General features: G+C 36.2%; 1 pseudogene; it reads right to left on the minus strand.

Annotated features, from left to right (window-relative positions):
* LOC109216485 overlaps window positions 1-10,938 on the minus strand; it is an 11,290-nt pseudogene extending 352 nt beyond the window's left edge.
* Window positions 10,939-15,164: the final 4,226 nt, after the last annotated feature.

A 15,164-nucleotide genomic window follows, 5' to 3' on the forward strand; every position in this document is an offset into this window, starting at 1 on the left:
ACTCCTAGCGTATTGAGATTCTACGAAGGCGACTTCTCCATCGTCCATTCCTTACCCCCCCCCCCCCCCCGGATGATTACGTATTGTATAATCAGGTTTTGAAGGTTGGATAGTGATCTCGTAATTCTTGACAGTGAATCGGATGTTAGATTAAACCTCAACTCCAATTTTTTCAAGCTCGTAGGGAAGTGAAAATCAAACTGTTGTATATATGTTCCATGGACGAAGCACAATGAAAAGTTGCGGAAACTTGGCTTCGAAAATTGGGAAACCTTTTGAAAATATCCTGTGTGTCCTTCGAATGGGAAAGGGTGAGCCCGTATAATTCTCTCAAACTTTCCAACTTTGAGTCCTCTTCTAACATTGTTGGTTCGTCAGTGCACAAATCAAAGACATAACAAGTCACGATCCTCAAATGTCATAACTTTGCAAGACTCCAGATAGTAGGTGATAGTACCATGGTTGATCTGAAGTTATACACCATCAAAGTTTCAAGATTCCAGAGATTTGAAAATGACGGAGGGAGAGCTTCTGCTTTCGTGTGAATGATTAAGCATCTCAAATGAACAAGCATGCCTATTTCATTCAGTAAAGAATATGTCAACCATATTTCGCGCAGCTCCAACCTTTTAAGAAGCTTCGAGTGTCTTAGGTGACAGTTGTAGGAAAGATGAGTGTCCTGTAAGCATAAACTTAATTTATACCAGGATCTTGAACATGATAATCTTACACAAAATCGTTACAGAAAACATACCTGAAGCGGAATCCATTGTCTTGAAGCGGAAGCGTTAATCGGTAAATTGGTTTCTCGCCCCTTGACCTAGCTTTCGTTACCGCCGACTTTAGTGACGGAAGAGAGAAAAAATACGGTAACCCTAATGGGTGGGGAGAGGACCAATTTATAGAGGTTCTTATTTAATCCGGTACGTCCATCAAGTGACCGATCGGACGGATGAGATTTGCTCATTAATTAAATATTAATTATGGGCCTTAAACCTATTGGGCCACACACACGTAGGAAAATAACTTACATTCTCTCACTTGGCCCAATAATCACAATATTAATATTTAATATAGAAACATTAGTTGCGCATAAACAAATCTCTTCTATAATGTCCATCATAAATACCACAATATGATAAACTACTAAATGTGAGTTACAGCGGTTATATATAATTTGTCTACATACTCCCTTCCATATACTACAACATTAGCAACTCATTGTACCAGGTCCATAATCTATAAAATATTATGGTCCACAATAATGTCTCCTTGAGACTTATCCTGTAATATCTCAAAACAATAATGTGTACACCATTATGAGAAACAGGAAACCATTAATGTATATCAGAAACACATAAATGAGCTCAGAGTGTCTAAACATCAAAAATACATCAGTCATAAATACAGCCTAGACCCATTCTATGTACATGTTCTTTAAATATCTTTGGTTGTAAACCTTTCGTTAACGGATCTGCAATCATGAGATCAGTTCTAATATGCTCAAGTGACACTCTTTGTTTTTGAACTTCCTCCTTGACGGTAAAGTACTTTAATTCCATATGTTTGGCACCTTTGGAGTACTTATCGTTCTTGGAGAAGAATACTGCTGCAGAATTATCACAGTAAATTTTCAGCGGCTTGGTAATGGTGTCGACAACCCCAAGTCCTGAAAAAAAGTTTCGCAGCCATAATGCATAAATTGTGGCTTCAAAACATGCCACAAATTCTGCTTCCATCGTGGATGTAGCAATGACAGACTGTTTGGCACTCTTCCACGATATTGCTCCTTCAGCTAATTGGAACAAATAACCGAACGTGGATTTTCTAGTGTCAATACATCCAGCGAAATTTGAATCCGAGTATCCAACAACTTCCAAATGCTTGGACCTCCTATAAATGAGCATGTAATCCTTCGTTCCTTTCAGGTACCTCAAAACTTTCTTTGCAGCTTTCTAGTGATCAATTCCTGGGTTACTCTGATATCTTCCTAGCATTCCGACCGCAAAACTAATATCCGGTCTTGTGCAAGTCTGAGCATACATCAAACTACCAACAATAGAAGAGTAAGGAATTGATTACATTTCTTTTCGTTCTACATCATTCTTAGGGCATTGCACGAGACTAAATTTGTCCCCTTTTTGAATTGGAACAATTCCTGCTGAACAATTGTTCATACCAAATCTCTCTAGAACTCTTTCGATATAGCCTTTCTGAGACAATCCTAATAATCTTTGTGATCTATCACGGAATATTTCTATTCCTATCACATAGGATGCCTCACCCATATCTTTCATTTCAAAATTATTAGAGAGATAATCTTTAGTCTCACGCAATATGCCTAAATCATTAGCAGCAAGTAGGATATCATCAACATATAGGACTAAAAATATAAACTTGCTCCCACTGATCTTTTGGTATATACACCGATCATCGGTATTTTCCACAAAACTAAATGATGTTATGGTATCATTAAACTTTATATACCATTGTCGTGAAGCTTGTTTAAGTCCATATATTGACTTCTTCCGTTTACACACCATTTGACATTTTCCTTTAGTTTCGAAACCCTCTGGTTGGTCCATATAAACTTCCTCCTCGAGGTCTCCATTAAGATAGGCAGTTTTCACATCCATTTGGTGTAACTCTAAATCATAATGAGCCACCAAAGCCATAATAATTCCTAACGAGTCTTTCTTTGAGACCGGTGAAAAGGTCTCTTTATAATCAATGCCTCATTTCTGAGTATAACTCTTGGCAACAAGTCTGACTTTGTATCTCAATATTGCCATTTGATTCGCGTTTGGTCTTAAAGACCCATCTACACCCGATTCTTTTAGAACTTTCTGGCAATTCAACAAGATCCCAGACTTTATTGTATTCCATGGAATTTATCTCTTCCTTCATGGCATCAATCCATTTGTCAGACTCATTACTTTCTATGGCTTGTGAAAATGAAACTGTTCCTTATTAAGACCAATGTCAAAATCTGACTCTTGCAAATAAACCACGTAATCATCCGAAATAGCCGATTTTCTAACTCTTTGAGATTTTCTTAATGGCATTTCTTGTGGTTCATTTGTGTCAGATATTGGTGAGTTAGTTGCTTCATGAAGTATTTCATCCAAATGTTTCTCGGTGTTGTCAAAGTGTTCTTCAACAACTGGAACAATATTTGGTATTTGTGTGGAAGTAGGCACATTTCTGGGTAATAAAATATTGACCCTCACATCTTTAATTTCTTTGCTTTTCAACACTCCCACTAACCTCACCATTCTCAATGAATTTTGCATTACCGGTTTCAACAATTCTCGAACTATGGTTTGGACAGTAAAACACATACCCTTTAGATTTCTCTGGGTAACCAATAAGGAAATCACTTACTGTTCGAGAATCTAGTTTCTTTTCTTGTGGATTATAAACTCTAGCTTCCGCTAGGCAACCCCAAACATGCAGGTGCCTTAAACTAGGTTTCCTTCCTGTCCACAGTTCAAAAGGGGTCTTTGGAACTGCCTTACTAGGAACCCTGTTTAATAAATATATAGCGGTTTTAAGAGCATACATCCACAATGATTTGGGTAATGAGGAATTACTTTTCATGCTCCTAACCATATCCATAAGTGTTCGATTACGCCTTTCTGCAACACCATTTTGTTGAGGTGTTCCTCGCATAGTATACTGTGCACATATGCCACGTTCCTCGAGGAAATTTGCAAATGGACCTGGACATTGTCCTGATTCATTATACTTTCCATAATATTTACCACGTCTATCTGACCTAATGATTTTCACATTTCTATCTAATTGCCTTTCAACCTCATTGACAAATACCTTAAGAGCATCTGTTGCTTGAGATTTTTCTTTCAGCAAATAGATGTATCCATAACGTGAAAAATCATCGATAAAAGTGATAAAATATTTCTCTCCACCAAAATATGGAACATCAAAGGGTCCACAAATATCGATGTGTATAATTTCAAGAAGCTGGGTACTTCTTGTGGCACCTTTCTTACTATGATTGGTTTGCTTTCCCTTAATGCAATCCAAACATATAGTAAGATCAGTAAAATTTAGATTCGGAAGAATCTCATTCTTTTCTAATCTTTCTAACCTTTCTTTGGATATATGACCCAAACGTCTATGCCACAACTAAGCAGAACTTTCATCTTGTGAACTACGTTTAATTCCAACATTATGTTGAACAGTAAGAAGGGATTCAGAAAAACCAATATCAAGTTTCAATTTATATAAACCATCACTAAGAAACCAGAACCATAAAAAATAGCATTTTTATATAAATTGAAACATCCATTTCCAAACTTTAAATCAAATCCAGAAACATCAAATCTTGAAAGAGAAATCCAATTCCTAGAAACTGAAGGTACATAAAGAGTCTATAATAGATAAAGGTGACGTTCAGTCTCCATGATCAAATGATAAGTCCCTATGCCTTCAATTGGAGCCTTCATATGATTTCCCATGAACAAGAAATCCTTATTTGGATTTGTAGTTTGGATCGTAAGGAATCCCTGCAACGTAGTAGAAACATGAGCAGTTGCACCAGAATCAAGCCATCAAGTATTATTAGGAACTTCTACTAAATTTGATTCGAAACATACAAAAGCACTAATTGTACCTTTCTTTTCGAACCAAGCTTTACGTTTCAGGCAATCTTTCTGATAGTGTCCTTCCTTATTACAGAAACGACACGTATCTGCCTTATGTTCCTTGTTAGCATCCTGTTGAGCTTTAGTAGGTGCTTTCTTCTTCTTGAACTTGTTGGCCTTCACTTTAAGTCCTTTACCAGCTCCTTGACCCATGAGGTTAATTGAATGACTCCCTTGTTTCTTAAGTCTTGACTCCTCCTGAGTAAGCATACTGGACAATTCACTAACATTCCACTTATCCTTAATAGTGTTATAGTTAATTTGAAAAGGTCCATACTCAGGAGGTAACGAGTTCAGAATAAACTGAACCAAGAAGGAGTCATCCACTTTCATCCCCAAGGTCTGAAGTCCTGCTGCAATGTTAGTCATCTCGATGATATGGTTTTGCATACTACGCGACCCATCAAACTTCATGGTCGTGAGTTCAGCCATTAGTGTACCAGCGAGAGACTTATCTGCAGAACGAAAACATTCTTCCACAAACTTCAGGTATTCCCTGGCACTTTCTGTTTGTGGAATAGTACTCTTAATGTTGTTGGCAATATTCATTCGCATAAACATAAGGCTTAGCCTGTTAGAGCGTTCCCATGCTTTATGGAAAGACTTCTCATCCGCACTGCTCGAATCAGTAATGGCAGTGGGCTTATCATTCAACAGAGCCAAGTCAAGATCCATCACACCTAAGTGGAACTGGACTTGTTCACGCCATTCAGAGAAGTTCAATCGTTGAACACAGTAACAGATGAAGCAAGCGAATGAAAAGGAATAGCTGCAAAATAGATAATACATGCTCACAAATCAATATGGATTCAACAAAACAGTTAAAGCATATCGCAATTCTCCTTTGGGTAAATACTACGACACACTATCATAATTTAAATGTCATTTAGTCTTTAATAGGTAATTAAATATTTTTAACCAAATATATATGTCATCTTTGGATAGACAATATATATTTGACTAAAGAATATTAATTTTACCTCATTATATTCACTATTCATAGAATAATTGATTCACCTTTGGGTAAATCCTTAAGTTCGAGCAATAGTGAAAAATTAATTTATCCGTTTGTTTTTCAATAATAGGCATTCCATTAGTTTCATGGATAAACTACAATTTTATGTATGCATTTTTTCATAAATTTACTAGGTTGGCCACTTTGGCGACTAACAAACTATATAAACATAAATGCACCCACAAAATAGAGATTATAAGATTTTATGCATGTGAATACTTTAAACAATCTAGTTTGGTCACTTTGGTGACTAACAAACTATATACACATTAATCACATACATAAAATAAACAATAAATAGCTTTATCAACTAATAGTCCAAAACAAAATTATTTTATGGCTCAACAAATAAATATTACTAATATAACGGCTAAGATATAGCAAATATGAGCCAAAACTGATATCAGTTAATTGCTTAAGGCAAGGATTAGATCAATTGCCTCAACAGAAGGCATCTCGTTATTACTCTTGTATTTTATATTTGGTGGGCCACAATCCAATGAATAAAATCAATTTAAGGTATGCCGGTCAGAACCCTATATCAGTCGTTTTTCCATCTTCAATTAATTCATAAATAATAAATGGCAGTTTGATCACTTTCGGCCTCAAAACTGAACATCCAAATTGAATAGTATGTGCTTTTCATTAAAGAAGTGATCACAAAATCAAATACACTATTTTAAAACGTGAGATCAGAGAGGTAATAGTATTGGAGTTGATTGCCCTTTCCTATAAAATTATGATCCATCACTGATGCTTTGTCCATGAACAGAAAACCCGTACTCGTGATCAAATATTTATTTCGTAACAATACCGCAATCAAACATTTATATAAAGTTTGTAAACGAAGATTATCAGTTCAAATATCCATGCTCATGATACCACATGTAAGCATAATCTTAATCTATACCAGGATCTTGAACATGATAATCTTACACAAAATCGTTACAGAAAACATACCTGAAGCGGAATCCATTGTCTTGAAGCGGAAGCGTTAATCAGTAAATTGGTTTCTCGCCCCTTGACCTAGATTTCGTTACCGCCGACTTTAGTGAGGGAAGAGAGAAAAAATACGGTAACCCTAATGGGTGGGGAGAGGACCAATTTATAAAGGTTCTTATTTAATCCGGTACGTCCATCAAGTAACCGATCGGACGGATGAGATTTGTTCATTAATTAAATATTAATTATGGGCCTTAAACCTATTGGGCCACACACACGTAGGAAAATAACTTACATGTCCCTCCCATATGCCTCCAAAGAAAGGAGGTGTTTAACTTAAGGAATTTTTTCTAGATTGCGCAGGACAAAATTTTCATCCGAATGATCATAGTGTATGGTTAGTCCACGTGGCATCGGATAATAATAATAATAATAATAATAATAATAATAATAATAATAATAATAATAAGAAGAAGAAGAAGAAGAAGAAGAAGTAAAACAACTTTTCCTTTGTAGATTTTATGGAACAAATTAAACTCATGCACAAGATCATGAATTCGGCAAACCGGGTACTCGCCATCTATCATATTGAAATCTATTACTAAGCTACTGGAAATTAACTCGTCCACATAAACCTCCATTACTTCTTCCACACTCTTCATCTCAGTATGTACAACAAGTCCTTCGGCACTCCACAGATGTTTCAATTTAGAGATTTCAATATTTTCGTCCTTTGGATATCTCGCGAGGTGAAGCAAGCACGGCTTTAAGTGATCTGATAAATTGTCATAACTTAATTGTATTACCTTCATCACTTCCTCTTCATCCTTAAAAATAAAGGATTTCAAATTATGTAAAACTTCAAGCCACAAAGGCCCTTTTCCTTTTCCTTGTTTGCAATGACACCATCGATCAGATCAAGTACCAGAGGAAGCCCAACACTTTCGTTCTATTTTTTCTCCAACATCCAATAGTTCCTCGGGGCAACATTCTTCTTCTCTGTCTCTTTTCTCTAATAACTCCCAACTTTCTTTTGGTCTTAGCAATCGAAGATTATGAGGATCACTGTGGCGTTTTTCATGCAAACCCACTTCCTTTTTCCGACTTGTTAAAATAATTCTACTTCCTTTCTGAAGTTCCTGAAAAAGGTACTGTTAGCTCATCCCATGCTACAGTATCCCACAAGTCATCCAAGACGATAAGGTACCTCCTTCCATATAGCTTTCTTCGAAACTCATCATAAACATCAAAATCCTCACTGAATTTTGTATTCGAACCAGTGACTTGATTATAAAGTTTCTACAACATCTTTTTCATGTCATATCCTTGGTCGACTGTGCAGCATGCACGAATGTTGAAATGACTAATAATTGACTTATCATTGTATACTTTGTAATTAAGCTACAGTAGTTTTACCTGAACCCGACATACCAATTATCGAAATGACGTCTAGCTCTGATATTGGTCCACTAGTGAGCTACCTAATTATCAGGATTGTTCCCTCCTCAAAACCTACAGTTATTTGTCTAGTTAGCTTTTTTGATGACTTGCTTTCAACTAACTTTTTGGAAGAGTTTGCGACAATAAGACCTCTATTCTTGAAGATCTTCTCCGGTACCTCTTCTTTGATCAGTTTGATCATTTCTATAGTATCGGGAAGTAAGAAGATAAGGTGCAAGAGACCATGATCTCTTAGAAGAATAGAATTAATGGCATGTTCTACCTTATATGCCACATCTAGAACATGATCCAAAGATCATATTCAATTCTTGCTCAACATTCCCGACGATCTTATGGATTCTATGTCTTCTTCCACCAACTCAACTCAATTTCTTGTTGTATCAAAGCAACTGAGTAAGCGATGGAATTGAGCAAGTCATTTATGTTTTTGATTAGAAGAGTCATGAAGAGTGGTCCATCACTCATGGGAAAGCAACGTTGAGATGAGTCTTCTGGGGCTTTCAAGAAAACATGCATGTTTGAAATCTTCCGTCAAGAGTTTAATATTTTCCAGCAAGTCTAGACTTGTTTCATTCATATTCTCTTCATGAATTGGGATCTCTTCAAACATGCAAACAAGAACGATAACCTCCTTGGTAAATGCTACAACACGTACCGAGAGACCAAACAATTTGTCTTGATGAGTAACGTCCTTGGCCACATCGGTAAGAATAATCAATAGGAACTCTATCGTGACATGAACGTTTCGAGCTAAAGTGTTTGCAGTAATAACATTAACCATGTGGTCCTGCAGATCAATCAGATATTCTCTAAGAATGTGAGGAGAAGCTTCTAGAAGCTGCTTAATGAAGCATCCAACTTCTGCTGACTTTGAAGCTATCAAATGTGTAAAAGATATGTACATAACCTCTAGTTCAGCAGGAATAATCTTCACAAGTAAATGAGTCAACAAAGAATTGACTAGAGGGACTTCAAGTATTTTATCAGGTTCATCAATTATATCAAATTGATAAGCCAAAACAAAAAATTAGAAGTGTCCTACTATCTCAGGCATATGTTGAATATAATTCAAGATATGTTCAATTGTCTCACGCTCAACGTAACTATGTATATAACATTAAAACAATCCGAAACGAAATAACTAATGTCAGCTGGACTGCCAGCTTTTCAGTTTCATCCATGTCAAGAGCAATTTGACCTCGACCATTACTTAACCTTTCTATGAAATCCAGAAGATTGACAATGTCCTTGCGAAGTACAGCACATGGCATCTGCCAAAAGACGAGTAATTTTCATGTATGATTATTCAGTTTTGTGTTCATTACGCAAAAGTCATTTTTCTTCTTTTTGTTACGTAAAAGTCATTCAACTTTGTGTTCATTACTCAAAAGTCACTTTTTTTTGTTACACAAAAAGTATTTTACTTTGCTCTATTTATCACAAAAGTCACATTGGCCAAATATTATAATACTTCTATTTGAAAAGTCTATTATGCCCTTGACATTATAAATCCTCTTATTTATGTAACACCTTCTATATTATACACTATATAATATATTTTTATCTAGGTATTTTACTTATAATTAAAATAACTTTATATTATTTAATAATATATCCATATATTTAGTTTTTCCATGGCACTTAATTTGTTTAATCGTATTCAAACATGAACATATTTTAAATATAAAAACAATTAAAAAATACTTATTTCTTAATATTTATTTGAAATAATAAAAATAGATTTGTTTAACAAATGATAGTTTTTTATAGGTAATAAAAATTTTAGAAAAAGTTTCAAAGATATTTGTGTTTAATATTAAGGTTTTTAAAGCTTTATCTGTTAATATTATGTATTTGAAAGTATTAATTCCATGTGTCATTGTGCTAGATGTAAGTATTTTATTTCTTGGATTAATGTGTATGGCTTGGCTGATAAATCAATGAGCTTTGATTTTATAATTTTCATTAAAATATTTCATTAAGCATGATAAGAACACGGAATTGAGATTTGTTCACGGTAATATTACCGACAAATTTAATAATGCTACTTATATATCTTAAAAATTAATGTTAAAATTAAATATAAGAATATATTATAAAATTAATAAATAAAATAATATTAAGATATTTTAGTTACAAGTAAATTACTTGGGTAAAAATATATTATATAGCATATAACATAGAAGGTGTTACATAAATGGGAGGATTTATAATGTCACGGGCATAATAGACTTTTCAGGTGAAAGGTTTGTAACATATGGCCAAAGTGACTATTGTGATAACCAGAGCATAGTAAAATAATTTTTGTATAACAAAAGAAAGAAAAGTGACTTTTGGGTAGTGAGCACAAAATTGAATAACTTTTACGTAACAAAAAAAAGAAAAGTGACTTTTAAGTAATGAACACAAAATTGAATGACCACCCATAAAATTTAGTCGCCAAAAAACCCAATGTTGTATCAAATTTCAAAGCCACATATTTAGCATAATAAATTTTTGTCTAAATTAATAGGCAGCTAACTTTTTTTTTTTTTTTTTTGAGAATAAGGAGCATTTTATTTATAAAGACTAAGGTAGTGTAGCACTATTACATGTAGCATTGCTACTTCCATAGATACCCTGGATGACATCAACATTTCCTAGTTCAGCTAGACTATTACAAACATGAAATAACATAGATCGTACTACAACAACACCTCTTTTGTCCTCCAGCATCCTTGACTCGACAAAAAAATGTGGAAAATCATAACACCAAAGTTTATTTATGGTAGACTGATTTGATCCTTCCCTTGCCATTTGATGAGCAGCTTCATTCCCTTCCCTGCAGCTATGCTTGAGAACCACTTGCCCCATTTTGGCCATTAACCACCTACAATCAAAGATAATATTGTTGTAAGTCATGTATCCCTTTTGGAGGTAGTGTATTACATCTGTGGAGTCCGTTTCCACTTTGAATGGAGTAAAATTAAGTTCTGCCGCAATGGTTAATCCTTGATGGATCGCTTGGAGTTCTGCATAAATCGGAGAATCTGCATGAATTGACTTTATGGATCCAAAAGTCTAGTATGAATCAGCATTTCTGATGAGCCGACCTATCCCTGAGATTGGTTTGCCGCTTTGAAAAGCACCATCGACATTAAGTTTGTACCAACCCTTGGGTGGTGCATGCGAACTGATACATAGGGGTATTCTCTTCGAAGTATTATTTTCCCTATCAGTGAAAAGTTTGTATTCTAGGGCTTGTTTTACAACAGAAGAAGCCAATAAAGGATGTGAGGTATTATTAATGTTGTTGTTCCTAGTCAGCCAAAGGTTCCATATGATGAACAAAAAGAGATCTTCCCAGCTTATCATGCTGGGCATTGTGATTAAGTTAAGGTCATGGGGGTTGAGATTTTTTTAGATAAAGCAACCAATAATCTTTTTGGTTATTACTTGTTTTGTTTGGAGGTTGGCGTAGGATCGAGTGCCAAAAAATTCTGGCCATACTACAAAATAGAAAAATGTGCTGAATATCTTCTTCTCCATTTCTACAGCATGTGCAAGTAGGGTCTATATTTATACCAATGTATTGTATATAATTTTTACATGAAATTCTGTCATGATAGCAAAGCCATAAAAAAAAATTTATCTTGTTGGGACAAGATAGAGACCGAATCCGGTCAAAGTTATCTTTATTGAGCTTTTGACCACTACAAGACTCGTTAATGAGCTTGTAGCAAGACTTAGAGGAGAAGGAACCATCTGTGTTACCCCCCCCCCCCCCCCCAATAAACTCTATCTGGAAGGCTATTAAAACGAGCTAGAAGGTTTCTCTTAAAGCAGAAAAATAGGAGTTATAGTAGTTTCAGCTATTCAATTCGAATGAGTGCCCTCACTTCCTTTCCTTACTACGATATGCCCAAAAAAAAAAATGAAAGTGCAACATATCAAAGAGCGATGACACAAATTATCAGTGACCTCCTACATAACATATGCGAGCCTTGCATGGACGATTTGGTAGTCTTTTCAAAAGAAAGAACCGATCACATCAAAAATTTACGCAAGGTCTTCGAAAGGTTAAGAAAACATCAATTGAAGATGAACCCGAAAAAATGTGCATTCGGGATTGGGCGGAGACCTTAAATCAGTAGTTTTTTTTCCTCTTCAAAACACAAGAAAATGCGGGCATGGTAGAGCTTGATCACGCCCAACTATGCCTTATAAAAAGGACTAAGCGGTCGCTGCAAATATAATCCGGTTTACAAGTCCGGAGTCGAATCCCACAGAGAACTAAGGTTTAGCTACAGCTGTTCACTATCACCAAGAAGACAAGCTTGAACAATTCCTAACCTATAGATATTAAGATTCTTGTGTTTAACTACTTAACTAACAAATTAAAATAGTAAATTAACAACTAACGATACTGAGGGTTAGAGAAAAGATTAAGGAGGTCTAGAGTTATGATTTTCCCAATTGTTGGAATCCTTCCCGCTATGTCTTCTATAATTTCGCCTAAGTATTCTCTAGCGATCATGAGCACTCTTATTACCGTAAATCTCTCCCGAGTAATTACGACAATTTACTAGACGCACTCTCCCGAGCTACGCTAGCTGGCTTTTAATACAGCTCACTTCAGATCGCACCCAAGGCTTCGTTATCCCTAATCCCGCCTTTAAACCCTCGGTTATTGATCCCTCATATACTTCGGGAGTGGTGTTGTTTAATAATTACCTAAATATGAACTCTCTCCCGAGTTATGCATACTAAATAGGCACAGCTAATTGAGAGCTCTTCAACCAACCACAATATAAACGTAGTTGAACAAATAGAGAAAAGCTATGACTCAATTATATAAAAACATAACAAGAATTTATCCTACAAAAGGTTCTATCAAAACTCTAGATAACAAATTAGCTATTCATAATAGTATGTAAAACTACAATACTAAAAGTCATAACCAACAATGAAAAATAGGAAGAGGAAGGAAAAAACTCGTAGAAGAATTCTCCGCCTTGCTCCCAATGTGTTCTTGCCTCCAAGGGTGTTGTCTAACCCTAAAGTAGTGTCTGTCCGCCTCCTTAGGTCTAATTTGTGTCCAAAATATGTCCTCCTCTTGTTCTTGGCCGGCCTCCTTTGTTTAATACAGAGTTTAGGACTTAAAATCCCATATTTTGCACTTTAGTCCCTGAAATTTTCGCTTCCTGCCGCAGTTTTGCCGCGGTCGCGGTGGAACCGCGGCCAAACATGCCCTCTGATTCTTCAGTTGTCCGCGACCATCTTCTACCACGGTTCTGCCGCGGTCGCAGCAAAACCGCAGTTTTTCACCCTGTTCCGTTTGGAATTTGGAAAAACGTAAAACATGAAAGTTGTAGCCCTTTGAGTTAGCTTTCCAACCATATATTGTGGAGCCCAAATGGAGTTCTGCGAATAAAGTTATGTCTATTTTACTAGACAGTGCGCAATATGCCTCCTCAAGCCTTCGTTCGTACTTAATTATCAAATTTGACCCCAGAACACGATCCCGGCTTAATTCCTTGAGCATTTACTCAGACTTCAAAGCTTCAAATCACTTAAATTCATTCCATAACATCTATATAGCTCGAAATCACACCTACAAGGCATAAAACACACAATTAGTGCAAAACACTAGCGATTAAAGCGCAAACTCAATTAAAGTGCAGTAAATTCGAGTGTAATAAGCGACTAAAATATGCAATTATAGCCTATCATCAACACCCCACACTTAGATCACGCCCAACTATGCCTTATAAAAAGGACTAAGCGGTCGCTGCAAATATAATCCGGTTTACAAGTCCGGAGTCGAATCCCACAGAGAACTAAGGTTTAGCTACAGCTGTTCACTATCACCAAGAAGACAAGCTTGAACAATTCCTAACCTATAGATATTAAGATTCTTGTGTTTAACTACTTAACTAACAAATTAAAATAGTAAATTAACAACTAACGATACTGAGGGTTAGAGAAAAGATTAAAGAGGTCTAGAGTTATGACTTCCCCTATTGTCGGAATCCTTCCCGCTATATCTTCTATAATTTCGCCTAAGTATTCTCTACCGATCATGAGCACTCTTATTACCGTAAATCTCTCCCGAGTAATTACGACAATTTACTAGACACGGGTTTCCCGAGCTACGCTAGCTGGCTTTTATACAGCTCACTTCAGATCGCACCCAAGGCTTCGTTATCCCTAATCCCGCCTTTAAACCCTCGGTTATTGATCCCTCATATACTTTGGGAGTGGTGTTGTTCAACAATTACCTAAATATGCACTCTCTCCCGAGTTATGCATACTAAATGGGCACAGCTAATTGAGAGCTCTTCAATCAACCAGAATATAAACGTAGTTGAACAAACAGAGAAAAGCTATGGCTCAATTATATAAAAACATAACAAGAATTTATCCTACAAAAGGTTCTATCAAAACCCCAGATAACAAATTAGCTAATAGTATGTAAAACTACAATACTAAAAGTCATAACCAACAATGAAAAAAATAGGAAGAGGAAGGAAAAAACTCGTAGAAGAATTCTCCGCCTTGCTCCCAATGTGTTCTTGCCTCCAAGGGTGTTGTCTAACCCTAAAGTAGTGTCTCTCCGCCTCCTTAGGTCTAATTTGTGTCCAAAATATGTCCCCCTCCTGTTCTTGGCCGGCCTCCTTTGTTTAATATAGGGTTTAGGACTTAAAATTCCATATTTTGCACTTTAGTCCCTGAAATTTTCGCTTCCTGCCGCGGTTTTGCCGCGGTCGCGGTGGAACCGCGGCCAAACATGCCCTCTGATTCTTCAGTTGTCCGCGACCATCTTCTACCGCGGTTCTGCCGCGGTCGCGGAAAAATCGCGGTTTTTCACCCTGTTCCGTTTTGAATTTGGAAAAACGTAAAACATGAAAGTTGTAGCCCTTTGAGTTAGCTTTCCAACCATATATTGTGGAGCCCAAATGAAGTTCTGAGCAAAAAGTTATGTCTATTTTACTAGACAGTGCGCAATATGCCTCCTCAAGCCTTCGTTCGTACTTAATTATCAAATTTGACCCCCGAACACGATCCCGGCTTAAGTCCTTGAGCTTTTACTCAGACTT

Source organism: Nicotiana attenuata, unplaced genomic scaffold (genome assembly GCF_001879085.1).
Source record: "Nicotiana attenuata strain UT unplaced genomic scaffold, NIATTr2, whole genome shotgun sequence".
Lineage (NCBI taxonomy): Eukaryota > Viridiplantae > Streptophyta > Magnoliopsida > Solanales > Solanaceae > Nicotiana > Nicotiana attenuata.